Genomic DNA, 24,770 nt, shown 5'->3' on the forward strand with positions numbered 1-24,770 from the left:
CTGAGCGTAGTGAAGAGACGCAGCCCAGTCATTCGCAGCCCTATCTTCCATCCCAGGCACAGAACAGAGATTGGCATTGCAAAGTCGTCCGTGCACCTAGTAGGGACTTCTCCTTCATATAGGCATAGGGTGTCTGCATATGCAGGCCATTAAACAATGGCAAACGCCTTTCTCAGCTGCACACCTTTGGCCAAACAGTAACACTTTCCCAGCCTTCTGTGGTGGCACTGGCTTATCATACCTTGTGAGGCAGAGGCGGGGCATCAGTATTTTAAACCAGCTTGGTCTATGACACAATACTTAAAAACTTCTGGTCCAGGGAGGTATCAGTATACGATGATGATGGCTCATGCCAAACAAGTTTATTAAGAAGTACAGATCTGGTTCCCACCGTGACACACTGTTCCCTCAGGGCGCCAAAATAAAACCTTTCCTCCCTTTAAAAAAAAAAAAGTACAGGTCTGATGCCCTGTTTGCAGAGGGAGAATCAGACAAAGTCAGCAGAATCCAATTCAGCAATGCTGACAAGAAGAATAGGATACCTCAAACCGAGCACAGGTGACCTTGGGACTGACACCCACAGCCCAACAGGCCCAAGAGCCAGTTCCCTTGACTCCTTCAAGACTTCCTCAAGCGCCACAGCAGACCTTGCCAAGCTGGCCCTTGGACGAGAACACAGAACTAGCACATGTGAGAAAGTCTCGGACTGGCTCCCAGGAAAAAAAAAAAAAAAAAAAAAAAAAAAAAAAAAAAAAAAAAAAAAAAAAACGGCAGCAGACAGGTGTTGAATCGATCTTAAGGCTGTTTTCTATGTGGGCATGTTAGAAGTAAGTTCAGGGTGCCAAGGAAGAACAAGCGGTGCCATTTTTGTGTCTGGAAAAGGAAAACTGTACTGTTCATCTAGAGGCTATGTTCCTGCCCTAAACAGAGGCTTCCTTGGTTTTTATTCCAAAGAAGATGGTGGGTGTATCATCTCCCCTTTGGCTTGGGTCTCAACTCAGTCTTACTCATTTTGATGTCTAGAAAGAATTGCTGCATCAGATATGAAGACGGAAGGGAACAGAGGCCCTGCTCCAGCTCTTTAAATTCCTACCAGAGACAAGTGGGTCTTTGAGGAAACTCAGGTTTTACTGGGTATGGAGATCAAAAGTATTTGAATTTCTTAATCCAAAAACAAGATTAATAGTATTGGAAGGAAAATACTCATATTTGATTTGTTAAACATAGTTTCTTTTGTCTTTTCTATAAATGCTGTTTTCTTTAAATTCATTTAAGATGTCATCACTATGTCCTGTGTTGAATCAAGAAAGTACAATGAGGAGGTAGTACCTGTTTGGTGCTAGTTGATCCAATAATCCTTAGACGGGCTTCAAGTACAAAACAAATAATTGTATCTATTTCATTATTATGGCTTAGGCTGAGACCTTTGTTTCATAGGTATGGGTCCTTGGGCAAGATATTGGCCAGTTCTCGTTGGAATGTTAGGCCAGAATCTATTCTATCTTGATGAGTTTAAATTCTGTGTCTAAATCATTCTTTTTTTATCATTTTGTAAAGATTTATTTATTTATTAAGTATATAGTTCTGCTTACATGTATGCCTGCAGGCCAGAAGAGGGCACCAGATCTCATTACAGATGGTTGTGAACCACCATGTGGTTGCTGGTCAAGACCTTGGTCAACAAGTTATCACTACTACTTTTAACTTCCCTCCTTCCCACAGCTCCTAGAACCACTTAGCTCAAAGATCAGAGCTCTGAAAACACTTTTGGGATCGTTGAACTCCAGTAAGGATGAAGCTGTGCAGGCAGTCAGCTTTTTTCTGTCATTTCTTTAATTTTGGAAGCTGCTTGCTTATACTTTGTACATACTCAGGTAATAATTATTCCTTCTCAGGTGTCTGATGGGGTTAAAGACTAGGCAACTATAGTCTCCCACATAAGTTTAAAGTCTTTAGGATTTAAGAACATGTACTAAGGTCTATGCAAGTTATGGTAAAGAATGATTAGGGCTGGAGAGATGGCTCAGACTTAAGAGCACTGGCTGGTCTTCCTGAGCGGGCATACATAGGGCAGAATGCTATGTACATAATAAATAAATAAATCTTTTTTAAAAATTATAAAAAAGAATGATTTAGACACAGAAGTTAAACTCACCAAGATAAAATAGATTATAGAACACTTTATCCAAAGTTTCTAAACAGAAAAGGCCTTTTAAAAGGGCTTTTTATTTATAAGGGGAAAATGTAGACATAATGTTTTTGTTCCCAGTGGGAAGATTATCTTTGTATTATTCAATCCTGACTTTTCTGGCTGCATATCTGATTTCAATCCTTATTCTAAGTATCTCCTGCCTCATTTTGTATAAGTACCACTCACCATTTATTCTCTGACTTCTGAATAAAAGTTTACCCGCCAATTACTGAGCAGGGGAGAGAATAGGTCAGGATTTCATCCCAGCCCCAGGGGAGAAGGAGAGGAAGTGGAGATTACCCTGGGAGAAAGAGGGCAGAAGAGACCTTGAGAATGACGTAAAATGCAAGTGTGCTGGCACTGGGCTGCTAAGGAGCTAAGTCAGCATAGAGGAGTGAAGGAGTCAGAAAGACTCAGTTACTTTGCCCTTAAAGCTTCTTAAATAAATATATTAACCTAGTCTCAACTATTGGGGAGCTGGCTGAGTTATAAAAAAACAATAATATACTTATTAAAAATCCACTAACATAAACTCTCCTTCTTTATGTTTCTTACATGACTGACTCACAATTTTATAAAATACAAAAGGTTTCTAGAATTTTTTTTTCAGGAAACATTCAGCCATCTTAATCTATCTATCTTAATCTATCTAAGAGCACTTCCATATTTCAGTTCAGCCATCTTAATCTATCTAAGAGCACTTCCATATTTCAGTTCTTCTAGTATTTTCTTTCACTTGCTCGAGCATTTATCTGAATCATTGCCCCCTGGTCTCTCCCTTACACAATCCCTCCCCTTCTCTGAGAGGGTGCCCCCCATCCCCAAGTATCCCTGCATTCTGGCACAATCTCTGCAGCATCAGACTCCCTTCCCACTGAGGGCAGACAAGGCAGCCTAGATAGAGAAATGAATTCCACAAAAAGGGAACAGCTTCAGGAACAGAACTGTTCCAGCTGTGAGGGTACCACAGGAAGACTGACCTCATGCGTGAGTTTATTTCTGGGTCTTTAATTCAATTCCATTGATCAACCTGTCTGTTTCTATATCAATACCATGCAGTTTTTATCACTATAGCTCTGTAGTACAGCTTGAGGCCAGGAATGGTGATTCCTCCAGAAGTTTTTTTTATTATATGGAGTTGTCGTATTCTCTTCCTTTTCATTGGAGACCAAGGAGAAGAAAGAGTATGTTTGGTGTCTCCACATTCACAGATGTGACTCTGGAATACTTTTGGCCTCACTGAATTCTCCTTGTATATCTGTCTATCTGGTTTTAGCCTGCCTGTGATTGAACTTCTGTAACCAAACTTCTGGATGTATATACAGAACTTCCCATTTCAAAGAGACAAGTGAGCTTTTAATGGCTGTGCAAGATTGTCTGGCTACCTTAAAAGATAAACTTCAAATAGTCCCTTTGTGGTGAGCACATTTAATCCCAGCACAAGAGAGGCAGAGGCAGGAGGATCTCTGTGAGTTCAAGGGCAGCCTGGTCTACAGAGTGAATTCTAGGACAGTCAAGTCTATACAGAAAGCCCCTATCTGCAAACAAAACTTTCCTTGACCTTTTTCTCCAATTTTGGTTACAATCTTCAAATTAAATACAAGTAGAGTATGAAAGAACTCTAGTCCTGCCATGTGAGATGGCATTCATTAAGTCAGGCTGTCTGGGTTGAAAAAGGTACAGTGGGATTAAATACCTACTCTTAATTTAAGGACCATAGGACACAGAAAACATCTACGTTAACTGAGAAGAAGACTATATTAGAATGTTCTCTGTAGCTTGTTTATGTCCAAGCAACTAAAAAATGAAAATGAAAGCACAGTTCTCTAGGGCATTCTTCTGCAGAAACAAGAATGGCCACCACCAGGAGAAGACAGGAGTCATGAGTATCTGAGGGAAAAAGGCGCGGAGCTCACCAGTGGGGTGCAGAGGTGTCACCAGTGGGGTGCAGAGGTGTGAGGAGAAGCATTAAGACTCAGTGTACCCTGGATCTGAAGCCTCCCTTTGTCATAGGTGCTCACTGGCAGCGGCTTGTCTAGCACCCAGCAATCTATTCTTTTGGTTCCCTTGGGATGTGTGCTTCACAAGGACGGCTCTCTAGGCTGATGCAAATCACATGAGTCTTCAAATCTAATCATGGTAGTGAGTTAGGACCTTTGTTTAATATCTGGATATCTGTTGGAGGCAAATAGTTAAGAACATTTGCATAATTTCCAATAAAATAATTTCCTGGCAGTATATTTGAGGCTACAAATGGGAAGACCACAATAGTGAAGGACATTGTAAAAATTCTAGAAGACTTGGAAGGTAATTTTCACATGCAAGCTGATATGCATGTGTTGCGGTAAATCTTTTGCCCATAGGGAGTCCAGAGAATAACGACACAAGTCAATAAGTATCAAATGAATGTTGCATGTCTAGATTGGGCAGATTTACCATTAAACTACACTATTTCCCCGGCTATGAGAGCTCTTAACAACTTGTGGTTTCCTAGGTCATGGTCTTCTTCGTCTTCTCTCTCTCTCCCAACTGCCCTCTTGCTTTGACCAACTGCCAACCCGGCCGCTTCTCCCTCTTCGCTCTCCTCGTCTTCTCCTTTTCCTGCCTCTGGCTCCTCCCACTCCTCTTCTACTGCCCAATCACTGGCTGTAGCCTTTATTTAACAAATTTGATTGGACAGAAGGTTTACAAGATTCACTCCTCCTTCGCAGCCCCTCCCAGGAATAGAGTTACCATGACAACAAGAGGCTAGGGCTATCCACCACATTTCCCCCTTTTTGTCCAATAATAAAAAAATTTTTTTTCTTTTCACATATTAATTGAACACTAGCTATTTTACCATGTTGTGTTTGTTAAAGTACAAGATAAACCTAACACCCAGTCCATCAATTTTTGTTAACTAAATAGAACCTTTGCCATCTCTCTCAATTAATAACTTAGTTCTGAACCTGGCTTATGTCCTGTCTTCAAAATGAATAGCATCTGAAAACCATCCTCTCAAAGTAAATAGCCTGGGTTGGCTGTGAGATTATAAATCTTCAACCCCATCAGAAATCCAGAATGACTCAGTTAAATAAAGATATGGGAAGCACAAAGTGTGGCTTCTAAAACTCAGCCAATTTAAATAGACCACTGAACATCTAGACAGTTCCTTATTTCAAAACATTGGAGCATCTGGTCTTCTGGGCCTTCTGGCCCAGGAATCATCTGACAGACCTAGTAATGCAGAATTACTAAGGGCTGATTACTCTGTCTTGGCAGATATAATCAGTCGATTATTCTGCAAGTGTGTTTCCTTTTTGCACACTATTTTGTCTGTAGATTAAAAGAGGCAATTCTTGCCTAGTGGCTGTCATACCACAACTGGTGTAACTCCAAAGATGTTCAATTTCTTCTTAGAATCTAAGACTGGGAAGCTGTCAGGATCAGATAGGTCTCCAATAAAATAAATGTTTATATCAGAATGTTTGTAATGTCAATTCTATGGATTTCTGACGTTTTTGAAAATCAACTATGTATGGCAATCTGAACAGTTGTCTGTTAATTCCTTTCCACTAATTTTTTTTTAAAAAGGACTGGGTCTAAGCCTTGTATTTCTAAATAAGATATATAGGTACAATGCCTACATGAGAGTAATATATTAATCCCACTTTTGTATTAATAAGAAACTTATGCCAGTGAAAATCCTAAATTTGTATAAAATAAATTCTATATCAATGTAAGAGATTATAATTTCAACCTTGTAACTATCATAAAGATTTCTTACCAATGTAAGATATACCTCCTTTTTTTTTAAACTGGGTCTAAGCTTTGTATTTCTGTATGAGTTATACAGGCACAATGCCTATATAAGAGTAAAATATTAATCCCACTTAATTTCTGAGATTTAGCTCTCTAATTCCCTTCCTGTCTGAAGCTACATTTGTAAAGTATTTCTTAAATTACAACACATGTATAATTTACAAAGTAACCAGAACCATCCACCCCAACATAAGGAACTGGGGCGATGATCTCCTTTTGTCTGCTTCCAGCTGAATTGGGGCGAAGAATTTCCATCTGGGGGCCCAAAGGGAAACAGGAAAATTGGCTTAGTCAAAGGAGAGCTAGCTGGCATCATTTGCCTTGAAGTCACTGTGTACTGAGAAAGTTCATAGCAAAGCTGACACCATAACTGTTACAGTCAGAAAGGTTGGACAGGCAAGCTAGATGTTCTGGAAAAGTTCTGGAAGCAAGTCCTTAAAAGAAGCGGCTTCGATGTAGTTGCAGTAGAATCAAGCACGAAGCTGGAATAGGAGGTCCTAGAGACTCAGAATCCTCGAGTATAAATCATGTTAGGGCTGAGTTTCTCTTCTTTCATCCTGTAACATATAAAACTTAAAAGCAACAGGTAGTTTTATAAAAACATTCACGTAGAACATGTAGGGCACACAGCTTTGTCAATGAAGATCAATAAAGAAAGGCCACTGCCCTCTTCAGGTTAGTTTGATTACTTAATCAAACTATATATAACTTATACACATGCCCTCATAAAGGATGGCATGTATTAGGTCATGAGAAATTATTACCCAATTAAATGTTCTTGGCTTTGTATTGACATTTTAGTCACAGCCAGTTAAGTCCATATAAGAGACATAACACCATATATACATCACCCATTTGGTTGGTTGAGTTAGTCTCCCTTTTCTTCTGTGTCGACTAGTGCTTCAGGGGGTCTCCCTTTGTCATTTTGATCTTTATCATTTTGGAAGGAACCCACAGCTTTTCTTTTCCTGTGGAAACATAAACATAACCTCTCCCCCAGCGTAATACATTTCCCACTTTCCATTCTGACGTCATACTAACCTTAATATAAACAGATTGATTTCGTTCAGTAGTTTTATCCACCATCCAATGTTTCTCAGCGACTGTGGTGTTTTGTTCATTAATATTCAAAAAATTTAAGTTTAATAAAGCAATATATAATCCATCTTTGGGGGTTCTTATTGATTCCTTTTGCCTATTAAGCATCTCCTTTAAAGTTTGATTAGATCTCTCCATTTTTAGGCACTCTTCCTTCTTCTGCTCAAGAGCAATTTCTAAGGTCTTGAGCCATGAGTCCTTTTTTAGTCCTGAGGAAACCAGGGAAGAAGCAAGCTCTTTGAGATCCAAGAGAGAAGTCTCCTTCTCTGAGAGGTCTCCTTGCAATAGGCTGACTTTTTCTTTCAAGTCTTTAAGATCTTTCTTGTAGGTTTCAATCTCCTCTTGCTTCTCTCGCTCATCTCTGTCCCGTTGCTCCTTTAAACATTCAATTGTCTGCTCTTTGTCTGCAAGAGCCTCCTTCAGCATTGTCAGAGCTGTGTCCATGTTAGTCGTGTCCACCTGCAGAGACTTGACTTGCTCTTTCAAGCTGCTCATCTGCTTCTCTTTATCTCTTAGTTGTTCCTGAAGATTTTCTATCTTCTTCTGGAGAACATTGACCATCCGCTCCTTCGTGTCTAGCATGTCCTTGAGGTCATGTATCTCTCCAGTTTGTGTGTCCTTCTCCTCAGTCATAACTGGTCTCAGAACATCTGTTTTTGAAGCAGTGACATTTAATTGTCCTGAGGAAGAGAATTCTTTTGCCCATAGGGAGTCCAGAGAATAACGACACAAGTCAATAAGTATCAAATGAATGTTGCATGTCTAGATTGGGCAGATTTACCATTAAACTACACTATTTCCCCGGCTATGAGAGCTCTTAACAACTTGTGGTTTCCTAGGTCATGGTCTTCTTCGTCTTCTCTCTCTCTCCCAACTGCCCTCTTGCTTTGACCAACTGCCAACCCGGCCGCTTCTCCCTCTTCGCTCTCCTCGTCTTCTCCTTTTCCTGCCTCTGGCTCCTCCCACTCCTCTTCTACTGCCCAATCACTGGCTGTAGCCTTTATTTAACAAATTTGATTGGACAGAAGGTTTACAAGATTCACTCCTCCTTCGCAGCCCCTCCCAGGAATAGAGTTACCATGACAACAAGAGGCTAGGGCTATCCACCACATGCATGTACCTCTAAAGAAATTTCAATGTACCCAGAGGTTTTATGGAAAAGCAACAGTGTGAATGAGCAAAGTTTAATGATGATTATTAAATTCTCAGAATGCTATATAACTCAATGTCAGGTAGCTGATAAGTTACCTGACGGCTTTCCTCTAAGAAAGAAGGCAAGGAAACAATGTCTTAACAGATACCACAATGTTAATCATAGTCACGTGAGAGCCATCTTGTAGAACTGTCCATCCACTCACTGAGTTTAGCCCTTGCTACCTCAGGGACCAATTAAACCACTGCATTTAATTCATCCAACTGAGCAGCAGCATCTCCCACCCTATGGTCTGGGACAAGAAAAAGGGCAAGAACAAAACACTTCAAATGTGCTTGTGCCCCTCTCACCAGTTTGTGTCGTATAGGATTCTTGAAGGGTTTATCTTCTGGGCCTTCCCTTTGTGGAGCAGTGGTTTTTACACAATGTATCCACTCTAGCGTTGCAATTTCCCCAGCCTTAAAATCCCTTTGTCATCACTAAGCCAAGGGATATCAGGCATCTCTAACTCCTTTTCAGTAGGCCACTTGTTGATAAATGCTTCAGCCAACCATTCAAACAAACTTCTGAAACCTTGTTTAACTGTGTGAGCTTCCATATTAAACCTAGAATCTCTACTGAGAGGGCCCAGGTCACTAAACTCAGCCTAATCCACTTTTATGTTTGGCCACCATTATCCCACACCCTTAAAACCCATTCCCACACACATTCCCCAGACTTCTGCTTGAATGAATTAGCAAACTCATTAAGCTCTTCTTTCTACCCTCCTCCCCCAGGGACCCGCTTCACCTTGAGTCTGGTTCTAGGTCTAGAAGAAACTATTGGTGGGCCTTGAGGAACATCAGTATTGTCTTGCCCAGCGTTTCCTTCATGGAAAGTCACTGCTGGTTATCAGACACTGAAGAATTAATTTCCTCATGTGAAAGAGGCATTATTTCAAGGGGTGAGGCTGAGGTAACTACTTCTTCAAGTAAGGAAAACCCTTGAGAATCTGAAGATTCAACATTCTCAGCTTCAACAGGGTCCTCCCACACATCCCCATTCCAAGTTACGGGATCCCACTCTTTACCAGTTAATGCCCTTGCTTTAACTGCTGACACCTCTGAGGCTGAGACCTGAATTTTCGCTGTAATTCAGCCAGCCTTATAATGAGGGCTTCAGTTTGATTTTCTGCAGCTCGAGCTATGGCTGCTGGGGAGAAGATCCTTTTCAAGGGCACACTTAGGGACCTTCAGATCGTTTATATGCATCTGGAGCCTGTCAATTTTATCACACAGCTCATTCTTTTCCTTCGTCAATTTGTCCAGAGATACTAAGAGCACCATGTCAGCAAAACCATCTTCCTTGTTTTCCCCAAAGTTGTAGAAAATTTTGTATACCAGGTCACCTAAATCATTGCCAGTTACAATTGATGGATCACGAGAATAAAAGGCATTAGCTTTTTTTATTAGATATTTTCTTTATTTACATAGCAAATGTTATCCCCTTTCCCAGTTTTCCCCACCCCAAACCCCCGATGCTACTCCCCCTTTCCCTGCTTCTATGAGGGTGTTCCCCTATCCACCACCCACCCACTCCCGCCTCCCCACCCTGGCATTTCCCTACACTGGGGCACTGAGCCTTCACAAGACCAAGGGCCTCTCCTCCCATTGATGCCCAACAAGGCCATCCTCTGCTTCTTTAAGTTTGAAATATAGTTTCCACCACAGGCCTTCAATATTCTCCAAGCTCCCAGGAGAGAGAGAGAGAGAGAGAGAGAGAGAGAGAGAGAGAGAGAGAGAATATCTGGAGTGGTTTCAGTAGTTGAAGGTTCTGGTCAATTAGAAGTTGCTGGAAAATTATTAAGCCAATTCCAGATTTTTAAAAGATTCATCCTTATACTTTTGCTCCTCTAGAACCACTCCTAGTACCAACTTCTGTATTAGTCAGGGTTCTCTAGAGTCACAGAACTTATAGAATGTCTCTCTATATTGAGGGAATTTATTGTGATGACTTACAGTCTGTAGTTCAACTAACCCAACAATGGGCAGCTGTGAATGGGAGTCCAAGAATCTAGTAGTTGCTCAGTCCCACAAGGCTAGTTGTTTCCGCTGGCCTTCTGTAGAAGCAGGTTTCAACAGATGTGGTGGCAAGTCAGTACGAGCAGTAGAGAAAAGAATCTTCCTTCTTCCAAGTGTCCCTGTGTTGGCCTCCAGCAGAAGGTGTGTCCCAGGTTAAAGGTGTGTAGCACCTCGCCTGTATCTGGGACTTGCTTTGTCCCAGGCTGACCTTGAACTCAGAGATCTCCTTGCCTCAGTCTCCTGGGATTAAAGGTGTGTACTACCTTGCCTGGACCTAAGCTTTTCATAGCCACTATGTCTCCTCTCAAAATCTCCGTGTCAAGATCCAGGTCAAAAACTTGTGTCTTCCAGTCTCAAGATCTGGATCACAGGTAAGGCCCTCCAATTCTGGATTGCAGTTCATTCCAGATATAGTCAAGTTGACAACCAGGAATAGCTATTACACACACCATTCAATTACTATCAAAATTACACACTGGTAAGGAGATTATTGTGTGTCAAAGATTCTTTAAAGGAAATCTTCCATATTAAAGTATCCTTCATATACATCAGTGTCTTACTCTAGTTAGGTAGAGAAGCAGTTTATGAGAGAAAAGTATGTTGTTGTTGCTGTTGTTGTTGTTGTTGTGGAAATACCTGAATCCCTATGCTATATCTATCTCTACAAGAAACAAAAAGTTAACCTGGGTGAATGCAGTGTGAAAACCTTTTATTTGTTATTCTTCCTTTAATAGGTATATCATCTGTCACTCTGGACTCGAGCTCTTCTTGCCAAACTTGGCTACCTCAGTTTCATTTCTAGTTCTCACAGAGGAAATGGAGAAGAGACACCTGAACACTGTCCTCTGCCTGCCATATGGACATCATGACAGAGGTGTATACACACTGTTAAAATTTTGGAAAACATGAAATTAATGAAGCAAGTAACTAAAATAGTGAGGATATAGAACACAATTAACCAGGAGAAATTAACACATTATAGAGATACAACACATGTTCATTGAAACCGTGATAGATCTTTTAAATCTTACATTACATCTTACAAGTCCTTTCATTCTCTGCTTCAAAGACAGGTGGTTTAAAAAACACCTCAGCTGCTTGTAGTGGTGAATGCTTGTGATCCCAGCACTTGGAAGAGAGAGGCAGAGGTAGATGGAGCTCTCTGAATTTAAGGCTGGGATTAAGTTGAATATCACAATCACCTGCCTTCATATGACTTTCCTTAAGCTTCAGAGTATAAATTGTCTTGGACTTTAAATAAGGTTGGCTATTCCATGAGACTTCACTTTGACTTATTTGTAGGCTCCATTATTCCAGGTACCACCAAATAGAGAATGGTGCCAAATGGCACATGAAACAGGGACCTGAAGATAGCTACGAGATAAGAGATCCTGGACCTTCAGAGAAGCAGGGAGAATGATGGGAAGAAACCAGGAAAGGCATTGCTTTATGTTGAGCTTCTATATCATTATTTTTAAGAAAGGAGAAGCACGATGTTTATAAATTTATAAACCATGTTCTCCAGAAGAAACTTTAAGTGAAGAACTATGGGAAAGAATATTGAAAAGTCTATAAACAAAGAGAAAAGATCCCTGATCAATTTTGGTTACAAAGACATTAATTCGGACTGTTTTCAAAATACTTTAGGAAAAGAAGAAAATTGATCATGAGGAAGAGTTGACCAATTACTTGAATAAATATCAAATGGATGATCAAAATTTTAAATTGATTTAAGAAGCAAGAAAGATGTCCTCATTCAGGGGAAATTAAAGGTAAAAATGGTTCCATTGACAACTGTGACAGTGATGGTTCCCTCAACACTATTACTGAAGCTTCCTTTAAATACATGTATCCTCTATTGTCTGAAAATGATCCAGAGGCCTGGGGCGAGGAATTATCAACATAATCTTGAATCCTCTCCACTTTTGATAAGGATTTAGGAGATCTTATGAAAAAGCTAAACTTACAACCTCAGCAAGACCTGGCATGGTGGGGAAGCAAAATTGTTTACCAGTTCTTCCCCAGCCTCCAGAGGTATTAATTGTATGATTTCAGCAAAAAAAGAAAAACGTGTTTCTCAGTGATTAGATGTGGATGTGATGAAAGAAATATAAAGGCTTCTGCTTCCTACAGACCCAATGCTCCATACTGTTATGAATATCTTTTTGTTTGGAGTAATGATATACAATTTCTTTGATGCTAAATGTAGTTTGCAGATGAAGCCCTTGAAAAAGTTCAACAACTAGGACTAGCAGGTAATCCTGGAACTGTCTCATAGGAAATAGCTTCAGGGAGAGGTACCCAGAGATTATCAATTGCATAACAAAACCCCTGCAGACCTGCCAAATGTTAGGAATACAGGATCTGCTGCCAGAGTTCAGGTCAAGAGGAGGAGGTCAGGTGTGGAAAGAATGAAGACACATGTAGGTATGTGTTCCTCACAAACCATCTGCCTGCTCTCAAAGAGGACCTCGTTTGTGTGTCCTTCCAACACTGTGTACAGAAAAGCATGTGGTACACAGGTTTTACACAATCAATTTCCAAAAACTTTCAAGGTTACATTGCTATGTTCCCCTAGCCTTCTACCCAAATTCTTCTTCCATGTCTGGAGAGCAAGAAGAGTCACAGGCTATCAACCCAACATTTAAAGAGTTCTAACTGTCTCCGCAGGAAACAGACAGCCCCTGAACTTAGCAAACAACTAGGCCTTTCAATACAAGGCAAGATATTTTGTCCAATTGTCCTTCATGGTTGTAAGGTGCCAGACGTTTTGTCTTGAGAAGCAAATCTCAAGGAGTTATTGCAGTTCTTTAAGAGGCTTCATGCAGTAGCTGCACCAGAGTCTAGCAATAATAAGCATTTAGCTTTTACTGAAGTGCATTCATTTGTACCTTAGTTCCAGAAGCCAGCCCTGTTCTCCTCATACATTCCCAAACAGAAAGAATGTTACATTCTACTCTTTCTCCATTATACCATGGTAGCCAAAATCTTTCTATGTATGCCCTTGAGTATAGAGGGGGGTGGGGGGGTGTCAAGCCAAGCCAATTTCTTAACAGATTTCTTTACTCTGGGTGCACGCCAAGCTTCTCCTGCCAATTAATATGCTACATAGCTTGAAAATTTAATAACTTAAGGCATAGCTCTTTGAGGTTTATTGGCAAGCACACTTTCCCCCTATCCATTTGATCTTGTGCCACCTGTTCTAGGGATAAGTGCAAAATCTAAGCCTTGCTCTGGGCACTCAGTCCTGTAGCCAGTGGACCAGTAAGTTCCTGATACCATTTGTATCATCATCTCTCAGAATACAATCAAAAGGACATATTAAACATACTTTAGTGGGGTCACATAAAGTAACTTGTCTTAAAACTATTGGTGTAGTCATAAAATCAGGCTGTGTAGGAGTAAAGGGGCCATAGGAAATTTCATCTATTCCTACAGTATTCCCATTTCATTTCGTCTTCTTAAATCTCCCCCAGGAGAATTGTTCTCCATTTCCCTGTAAAATTCCCTCCTTATTTTCCTGTGCCCAAATCACCATGAAAAGCTCAATAGCAACAGCAACCAGACCAAGAAGAGAGACCCAGGGACAGACACTGCTCCGGGAAATGACAGGAGTTAAAGCAGGATCTTCTTGCAGGGCCTCTGTGATACAACAAGGAGCTCAAAGGAAATCTGCCATCTGGTAATCTATCCGTTTCCACACACCCACAGCATCTCTGGCCATGCATGGCTCCTGCCAACTTGATGTCAGATCTACTTATACAAAAATTATACAATATCCCTCTGAGCCTCATGCTAATTTCATAGGGAGACTCGAAGATTCTACTGAGAAACAAGTAAAAGGGGAACAAATTCAAGAGTTATTATAAAAGAGCTGTTTTTTAATAATGCCATTGAAGACTACCAAGGATTAATCATGCCTCAGAAAGAGACAGGAAATGTTATAGACTTTCTAAATTATTTAGGAACATGAGGATCTACAAACAGAACAAAATTATCTGATGTACAAGACAGATGTCTGAAGAATATTTGAATGGAAGCCTACCTCACCACTTAAAGAAACAATATAAATTGCCCTGGAAGCACACCAATACTCTGAAATAAAGAGCTTATGGTGTATGCCTGAAATGCAAGAATACAAAAAACAAAAATGAAAACACTAGGTGAGGAACACTTCTGTAAAATTGATAAGAACAGCATGCATGGCCTACCAACTCCAACACCAACAACCATGAACCAGGATATGGATTCAGGCTCCTCTTCATGCCCCCAAAATTCTTCCTACCATTCCTATCTCTGCCTGGAAGTTTCCACTTTCCTCTCCTGCCAAACTATAGGCCATCAGCTCTTTATTAAACCTCTGAGAAGGTGAAGGAGTATGTTTACAAAACACCAAGATAGGTAATACTTCATAAACTTAACAGTGCCAAAGTCCAACTCTCTGCTGGTATAGAAATCAATATTTGAATAACACAAAGACAACCTTTTCATAGTATAAAAAAGATTATTCCAACACTTCATGAGAAAAAAAATGTGTTTTACTTCCTGAAAGAGTATCTGGTAATATACAATAAACTGTAGGTTTAAGTACTTTATTTAAGGATAATGATAAACCACTATTGTATTTAAATATAAGATGAAAAACTTTTTACAACTATAATTGACCCTGAAACTGATGTTTTGATTATAGCCATAGAAGGATGGCCACCTGAATGGTCTATTATCACAAATATAAAATGACTTGGTGTAACGCTAAACAAGCAAGTGAAATATCTGAATGATAAGAACTTCAAGTCTCTGAAGAAAACAATCGAAGAAGACCTAAGAAGATGGAAAGATCTCCCATACTCATGGATTGGCAGAATTAGCATAGTAAAAATGACCATCTTACCAAAAGCAATCTACAGATTTAATGCAATCCCCATCAAAATTCCAACACAATTTTTCAAAGACCTGGAAAGAACAATTGCAACTTCATATGGAAAAAACAAAAAACCCAGGATAGCAAAAACAATTCTCAACAATCACCATCCCTGACCTCAAAGCAATAGTGATAAAAACTACATGTTATTAGTACAGAAACAGGCAGGTAGATCAATGGAATAGAATTGAAGACCCAGAAATAAACCCACATACCTATTAACACTTGACGTTTGACAAAAAAGCCAAAATCATACAGTGGGGTACGGGGAAGCATCTTCAACAAATCATGCTGGTCTAACAGTCAGTCTGCATGTAGAAGAATGCAAATTGGTCCATATGTGTCACCTTGTACAAAGTTGAAGTCCATGTGGACTTCAACATAAAACCAGATACACTGAATCTAATAAAAGAGAAAGTGGGAAATAGCCTCAAATGCAGTTGCACAGGGGAAAATTTCCTGAACAGATCCAATGGCTCAAGTTCTAAGACCAACAATGGACAAATGGGACCTCATGAAACTGAAAAGCTCTGTAAAGCAAAGGACAGTGCCAATACAACAAAAAGCAACCTACAGATTCAGAGAAAAAAATCTTCACTAACCCTACATCCAATAGAGGGCTAATATACAAAATATATAAAGAACTCAAGAAGTTAGACCCCAAAAAGCAAATAACCCAATTTAAAAAATGGGCTACAGAGCTAAACAGAGAATTCTCAACTGAGGAAACTCGAATGGCCGAGAAGCACATAAAGAAATGCTCAACATCCTTAGTCATCAGGGAAATGCAAATCAAAACAACCCTAAGATTCCACCTCACACCAGTCAGAATGGCTAAGATCAAAAACTCAAGTGACAGCAGATGCTGGTGAGGTTCTGGGGGAAAAGGAACACTCCTCCACTGCTGGTTGGATTGCAAACTGGTACAACCACTCTGGAAATCAATCTGAAAAATCAGAAAAATGGAAATAGTTCTATCCGAAGACCCAGCAATACCACTCCTGGGCATATATCCAAAAGATGTTCCACCATACCACAAGGACATGTGCTCCACTATGTTCACAGCAGCCTTACTGATAATAGCCAGAAGCTTGGAAACAACCCAGATGTTTCTCAACTGAAAAATAGATACAGGAAATGTGGCTCTTTATACAAGATAATACTTTTCAGCTATTAAAAATGAGGACATCATGAATTTTACAGGCAAATGGATGGAACTAGACAATATTACTCTGAGGTAACCCAGACTCATAAAGACATGCATGGTATGTACTCACTGATGAATGGGTATTAGCCAGGAAGTACAAAATATCCATGATACAACTCACAGATGGTATGAAGTTTAACAAGAAGGAAGGCCCAAGTGAGATGCTCCAATCCCACTTAGAAAGGGGAACAGAATAGTAGAAGGAGGCAGAAGGAGGGAGGGAGGGATCTGGGGGGTTAGAAGGGAGGGAGATGGGGCAGGATCTGGTATGGGGTAGACAGGAGAGAAGCCTACAGGGTCAGGAGAATGAATAGAAATATGCAGCTGCAGCGGGTAGGGGATGGGAAACCTCAAGAAAGTTCTAAAGACCTGGATGTGAGAGGCTCACAGGACTCACAGGGTATGACCTTAGCCAAAATGGCCAAAAGTGGGGAGAAGAAACCTGAAGAAACCACCTCCATTAGATAGTCAGGGCCCCCAGTGAAGTGATTGGGCCACCCAACTATCTTTCAATTTTTTGACCCATAATTGTTACTGTTTAAAGGAAACACAGAGACAAAAATGGAGCAGAAAGGCCATCCAATGACCAGCCCAAATTGGGATCCATCCCATGCACAGCTACCAAACTCTAACACTACTACCAATGCCATGTTGTGCTTGCAGACTAGCATGCCTGTTTTCTGAGAGGCTCTAACAGCAGCTGAGACAGATGCAGATACTTACAGGCAACTATTGGACTAAGGTTGGGGACCTCTATGGAAGAGTTGGGGGAATGATTGAAGGAGCTAAATGCAATGGCAACCCCATAAGAAGAACAACAGCATCAACTAACCCAGACCCCTCAGAGTTCCCAGAGGCTAAGGCACCAACCAAAGAGCAAACACGGGCTGGTCTGTGGTCCCCAGCACATACGTAGCAGAGGACTGCCTGGTCTGGCCTTAGTGGAGAAGAATCCTGTGGAAACTTAATGCCCCGTGGGGATATAAACAAATCCTTCTCCCCATGCTGCCTTTCCTAGTTGTAAACTTATTTCCCCCATAACTAATGTTGTGAATGTATTGACATATGTCATGAGAAGTCACCTCAGGCTGTGCCCAATTGTCCAAATACAGGACATCACAGGAAATCGAGTTTCCAAACTTATAATGGAGGGCACTGCTGAAGCACCAGTGGCCTTACCCTTAAAGTGGTTGACTGTCAAACCTGTGTGGGTAGAGCTGTGACCCTTAACTAACGAAAAATTATAGGCACTTGAGCAGATGGTACAAGACCAGCCGATAGCTCAACACAAAGAAAAGTCGAGCAGCCCATGGAATTCCTCTGTTGTTACAAAAGAAAAAAATCAGAAAAATGGAGGATGTTGACAGATTTAAGAGCAGCGATTACAATAAGTCAACCAATGCATCTGTTACAGCATTTTACCTTATTACCTGTAAAATGTTTTTGTTTAAGAGTAGATTTAATAACCCATCCCTATTCATCTACTTAATCATAATATTACGCAGTAATATTATGTAATATTAAGTAATATTACATAATATTATAAGTAATATTAAGTAACATCCCTCCATGGGATATAACATATATACTTAATCCCCATGGAGGGATGTTACTTACTGGCTTGTTTGCTTTCTGATAGAACCCAAGATCACCAGCCCAGAGATGGCACCGCCCACAATGGGCCCTCCCACGCTTGATCACTAACTGAGAAGCTGGATGTCATGGAGGCATTTCCTCGAGGGAGGCTCTTTTCTCTGTAATAATTCCAGCTTGTGTCAAGTTGACACACAAAACCAGCCAATACAATGCCCTTCCCTTTATCTACGAATGAAACATGGATAGAGAAGAGAAAAGGTGAGAGAAATCACTGAGTATAAACTCTGCTTAGTTTCTTCCCTGTCCAAGACCATAATTATTTGTAAATTAACCTTTAAAATAACAACATATCTATAATTTATTAAATAACTAAAACCATCCATCCCACCTTAAGGGACTGTGACAAAGGTCTTCTTATAATTGCTTCCTGCTGAATTGGGGTGAAAAATCCTGTTTGGGGTCTAAAAGGAAATTGTAAAACTGGTTACATCAAAATAAAGCTAGCTGTCATTATTTGTTGTCCAGTTTTTATATGTTGAGAAAGTTTAGGAAGTCCTGATTGGAACAGTCTGAAATGCTGGATGGACAGAGGTCATCTGGAATTAGCAGCCCTTTTTGACAGTGTCCCCAAAGCAACTCTCTGAAAACGACATCACTCAAGTCAGGACCAGAGGGAGCTGGAGCAGCAGGACATTTTAGCATCCCTGTGGGTGCATCTTATCAAGGCTGCCCTCGTGATATTTCATTTTGTAATATATACAACTTACAACTAATATGTAGTTCTATAAATATATTTGTATGGAATGTGCAGGGTGCACGAATCAGTTAAGGACTAATCAAGTGAAAGAAAACTGTCTTTTTTATGAGTTAGTTTGATCAATAACCAAACTGTAATATAATTTTTCATTCATGCCATATGTAAAGATAGCATGATGAATTTTGAGGACTCTCTAGGCAACAAGATGTATTGGCTACGTATAGCTGAAGTTTGGGCTACTGACAGTTGTTGACATAATTATTTAAAAATGGCCTCTGGTCAAGCTGACCAAGCTGACCAAGCTGACCAAGGTGCAGCAGCTCTGCCTAGCTCAGCTGCCATGTTCCATGGCCGGAGGCCACATGCGCACCACAGCTAGAAATGGCCAGCCAGAAACACCAACCCTGCCACCCATGAGACACCAGCGTGGGAGATGGTTCTGCCAGTCTTCCATGCTGTCTTTACAAGGCTGGGCAGTGCCCAGACCATCCCACCATCCACGCAGTACCCAGTATAAATGAAACTCTAATGCTTAAAGAGTAACCAAAGGCTTTATATGTTTGGTAATGTTCAATAATAATATGCCCATACAATTAGAGGTGTTCCTCAATTAACTAACCTAAATATAAGTTGTTACCCGGAACTGCTCTCCATACCTGCGTGGCTCTTCCTCCTCCTACCTCTCCGCCTCTCTCCCTCACTCCTCCTCTTCCTTTTCCTCTTCCTCTCCTTACTCCTCCCACCTTAGCTCCTCCTACAGTTTTATGCTTTTGCCAGTTTTAGGCAGGAGTTAGCCAATCGTGTTACCTGTCCTGCTTGGGCATTTTTATTTACTTTTCTCCCTGTCTAGAGCCAAGATCTTTAGGAGGTCTTCGTCTATCAAATCTGATCCTTATTACTTTGGAAAGAGTAAAAGGCCCTTGTTGTTGTTGTTGTTGTTGTTGTTGTTGACATAAATACAGAGCCTCTCTCCAAAAATAGCATATCCTTGGTCCAGCAACCCGAAGTCATCAGAAGCGTAGATTGATGTAATTTAGCAGTCTCTTGCTCTACTTTGAACTCTCTCATAGAGGATTTAACCACCATTATAACCACCAAACTTATAACCCCCTCAGTTTTGACGATTAAAACAATTATTACTATTTATTAAGATAGGGTTCCTTGTAGCCCAAGCTGACCAGGATTTGTTTAAAGATTAAGTTGGCCTCAGACGCACAAGAAACTTAAGTATCCTTGCCTTTGTTTCCTAAGCACTGACATCAAAAGCCTGGACTTATTCATTTATCTATATATTCTTAAAAATATTCATATTATTTTTATTTTTTTCCTTCCATCCTTAAAGACATTTATATCAATTTCCATTTATTTCTTCCTTCTTTGGAGATTGATATCTCTGTGGATAAATATACTCATATCCACTTTCTCTTTAAATAAATTAAATTAATATCCTTTTTATATTTAACTTTATTTTAATTCTATTTATTGCATAAGCCTATTCCCATGCCAACATATATGAGTCATGCAGTAGACCAAGCAGTCCCAATATTCCCATGGGGCCACTTGCAGAGAAACCAGTTGCTTAACATCACTATAGAGTATCCAATGTCTTTTTATTATTCTTTAAATTTTATTTTTACACATTTCATTAAACAATAACTACATCACTTTCCCACTTCTATTTCATTCCTCCAGCTCCTCCCATATTTTCTTCCTCCAACTCCTTCTATAACTTCCAACTTTCAAATTCATTGCCTCATCTTCTTTATTTTTGTTAGATACATGTTATGTATATATGAGTATGCCAAAGTATGAATGCAGCCTACTGCGTCTGCTTTTGCTGCTTGTGTGTACATGACATTATACCTGACAATTTTGTATTGTATAACAACAGAGGGAGCTCATCCTTGTAGGAGGCTAAGCCTACCTCTGGCAGAAGGAGTCCAGTCTTTAATGATGAACAGAAGTCTTGCCTCAATGATTTAGACTGCCTTGAACAAGAAACATTGTCAACAATGTAGAGCTCATGCTGGAGAAATAGCTCAGCGGTTAAGAGCACGGAGGACCCAGGTTCAATGCTCAGTAACCATACGAAAGCTAGTGACTGTTGTCACTCCAGGTCCAGGGTATTTCACTCCCTTCCAGGCCTCCATGGCCACAGAATATGAACACAGTATAGACCTGCATATGGCAAAAAGATCAGTGCTCAAGAAACAATAATTTTCAAAAATTGAAAAAGAAAGTAGAAATTATTAACACTAAAAACTTTCTTTTTCACCAGCTGGGAGTAGTCATGTTTGCCTTTAATCCCAGCACCCCAGAGGCAGAGGCAGGAAGTGATCTCATTTCTAACGCTGACAATCATATGCACAGTCATGTCTGAGAGACTAGTAATCATACTACTTTAAGCAGTAATTTAGAATTATAAAATCTATTGGGAAAAAACAAGGGCAGGTTGAAATGTTACAAAGTATTGATAAATTTACCACATTTAATCTGGTATACCTAGATGTGTAATTCTAAAACTCAGGACAATCTGGCCCCTGAGACTTCAAAGACATTCTATGTTCTGAGTGAGACCCTGATGCAAGGAAGTTTAAAATATAAAATAAAAATTATACATATTAAGATTTAACTTTTAGCCACGTGTGGTAGAGCACATCTTTAATCTCAGTACTTGAGAGGCAGAGATAGAGAGATTTTGGTAAATTCAAAACCAGCCTGGTCTACAGAGTGAGATCCAGGACATCCACACAGTAAAAACTACACAGGAAAGACCTGCCTCAGAAATTAAATTTTTAAAAAATTAAAAATAGTAATTTATCCTTATTTATTTATTTATTTATTTATTTATTTTTGAAATAAAGTCTCACTATGCATCTCTGGGTGACTTGGAATACACTATGTAGTCCAGGATGCCCTTGAAGCTATAGACATGCACCTCCTTCTCCCTTCTGAGTGCTGAAGTAAAGGTGTGTGACACCACAACCTGAAAACCTTTGTTTTGGAAAGATAGGGTCTCATATACACCAATGTTTTTTGTGATGTGATAACTATATAAGGTAGTGTCAATGGCAAACCACACTGTATATAATGGTGAGTTTCACTTGTGTGAATTGTACCTCATAAAGATAAAAACTCTATAATGAATCTCTGCATTTATTCTTTTCACTGAAAATCTTTGTTTATAAGTGCCAAGAAAAGAATAAATTTTAGAGTCCAATTCTTGTGCCAGCAAAACTGTTTAAAGATGCTTGAAACCAAGCTTAATGACCTGAATTCAACTCTTGTAATCCATAGGGTAGAAACTCCTGCACACTGTCTTCTGACTTCTATATGATATGAATTCTGAGCTCACTGTTTAGAAGGAGTAGAGTCTTTCCATTATATTCATTTGTTCATTGATTGTTACAGAGAATATCACTGTGTAGTCTAAACTGGCCTAAATTCCCAACATATTCCTGATTGAGCTGGACTCCATGGAATCCTTATCACTCAGTATTCTAAGTGGTGAGAGTGCAGCCATGAGTCAAGTTGCCAAGTTTCCATCTCTAGAAAGAGACAGCCTGAGGGAGAACAACCTGTAGATTTCTTTCATTTGTGTATTTCCTAAAAAGACTCCACAATGTCAAAGACAAATTTGTCATGAAGGGGAAAAACATGAACCTCTTCTTGACCAACTGTGGTCTTTAACATTGTGTAAAGAATGGAGGGATGTACAGAGAGGGACATCAATGCTAACATGTGGAAGAAGACAGGGGCTGGGGCCAAAGCTCAGTGGTAGACTGCTGGCCTCGGATGCACAGGGCTCTAGGTTCTGATGGAGCAGCCTGTGGGGAGCCAACAGAAGGCGGCTATCATCCTTGCAGCCATCTTGAGCATATACCCTGATAAGAGACTTGATTACAATAGCCTACAACAGCTGAGCACACTCTGACAACATCTTGTTTTAGATACCCAGGATCTTCCCTTGGGTGTGTGAGACTTAAAGATGTGTGACTTAAGGGCGTGACTTAGAGATCAGACTTAGAGACAAGGCCTAAGGGCATGACTTAAAGGCGTGAGTTAGAGGCATGGCTTAGAAGTGAGACATAAAAGGTGAGAGGCAGACAGATGAAATCAGTAGGAATTAGGCATTGAGGAAGAAGACACTTGGACTAGAGAACTCAGAAGAAATTATTATTAGGTATTAGGCACTTGGTACTTGGAGGAATAACTTGGAACTTGGAGGCACTAGGGACTAGGAACTCAAGACTTGGGACTTGGAGAAAAGAAGAGAGACTGAAGAATAAACGGGATTGAATCACACTCTGCCTGGTCTCCATTCTTCGAGTCCGTCCTCACTCTCTCTCTTGCTGAACCCTGACCCGAAGACTGGAGCTACTTGGGGCAGTGTGGGCTAACAAGGTAGTCCCCAAGGCTTTTCACAGTGCGGGTTCAAACATTGACAGAGCAGTCCCCGATATTTTGGGCCCCAACCTTGGGGCAGCTCAGGCCACAACACCAGCCTGACTCCATTTTAAGGATAAAAGCCACTTTGTTATGAGCTTAGAATGAGTTCATTTCTGTTTGCTGCAATGTTTGTGTTGACTATGCTTTAACTTGTTTCTGGAATTTGACATGCTCACCACCCTGTGGAGTTTGAATCATACACTGAATATACCCTGATAAGATGTTCTTCCACATAACTTTGAAATATCCAGCCAAGTTCCTATGTAACAAAATTCCTCTGAAAATATCCCAAACATTGAAAACCCCTAGCCTTACCCCACCCTCTCATGTGTTTGATGTTATTTTCTCAAACACAGCTTTATAGAAATAGCCCTATCTAATAGAAAATGCAGCTTACTTAATTAGACCAAAGAATTTAGGTAATGGTCTTTACTTTCCTTCAGTGGAATTAACAGTTCTTCAGCTTAGCATAAACCAGGCGTGGTGGCTCATGACTATCATCCCAGCACATAGGAAGCAGTGGTGGGTGATTCTGGAATTCAAAGTCATCCTTAGCTACATTGGTGAGGTGCAGGCCACCCTGGTGTAGATCTGCATACCAGAGTTCTATCCATAGAGGACTTTGGCCTGGCCTGGTGGGAGGAGAAAGGGCATGAGCAGGGAGGGAGAAGTGCTTCTGCCACCTCTTGCTGCTTCTGCTGTTCTGGTACCACTGCTGCTCTGAGATTCTGCACTGACTGCACGGAGCCAAGCTGGCTGACAAGTGAAATGCAGGGGTCTTCTGGTGGCAAAAGCTTTGGTTGGGAGAGCGTTCTCTTCCCAGGCGGTGTTACAGCTCTTGTGACAGCAGCTCTCAGACAAGGGAGTAATGCTCACACACCTTTATTCCTCTGGATAGGATCTTAAATACAGTTTTGGGGTGGGGTGGGTCTGACAGCAGGTGGTTTTTATTGGCTTGGCCTGAAATGCCTCATCTACATGAGGAGGGTCTTGTGGTGCTGCCCCTACATAACTGATGGCCACAATTCTCTCTGATGAGGGCTGTGACTACATGTCAGGGGCCTGGTACAGGGAGCAGACAAAGCTCCTACCATCCCTTCAGCGTCCCCAGGGTTCAAGCTTTACCTCAACCTTACCAGACTTTCTTTCACAGTCTACCACCCTACAACTCCCCCATATCTTTTATAAAGTAGAGGTATCATCAGAATAACTGCCTCCTATGTTGGGGACAGTATGATACTGAACCAAGGGTCTGATTGGTAGTGATATTTGCAGTGCTACTCATCTGCTGCTTTAGAAATTAAGTAAGGCAGGGTGCCAAGAGAAGCACAGCATCAATGGCTAGTGTGGGGCCAAGTAGGGCAAAAAGCCATGCTACTAAGGGTGAGGGTACCAAGGGGTAAGGGTGTTGGGAGCATAGCCTACCTGGAGATCCCCCAGAGCTCTTTGAGCATTTGTATATCTCGTTCTGCTAGCCCAGATTCATTGACATAGAAGCAACATTCCTCCCCCAGCAAAGCAAAAATGCCTCCTTGTT

Source organism: Arvicanthis niloticus, chromosome 22 (genome assembly GCF_011762505.2).
Source record: "Arvicanthis niloticus isolate mArvNil1 chromosome 22, mArvNil1.pat.X, whole genome shotgun sequence".
NCBI classification, from domain to species: domain Eukaryota; kingdom Metazoa; phylum Chordata; class Mammalia; order Rodentia; family Muridae; genus Arvicanthis; species Arvicanthis niloticus.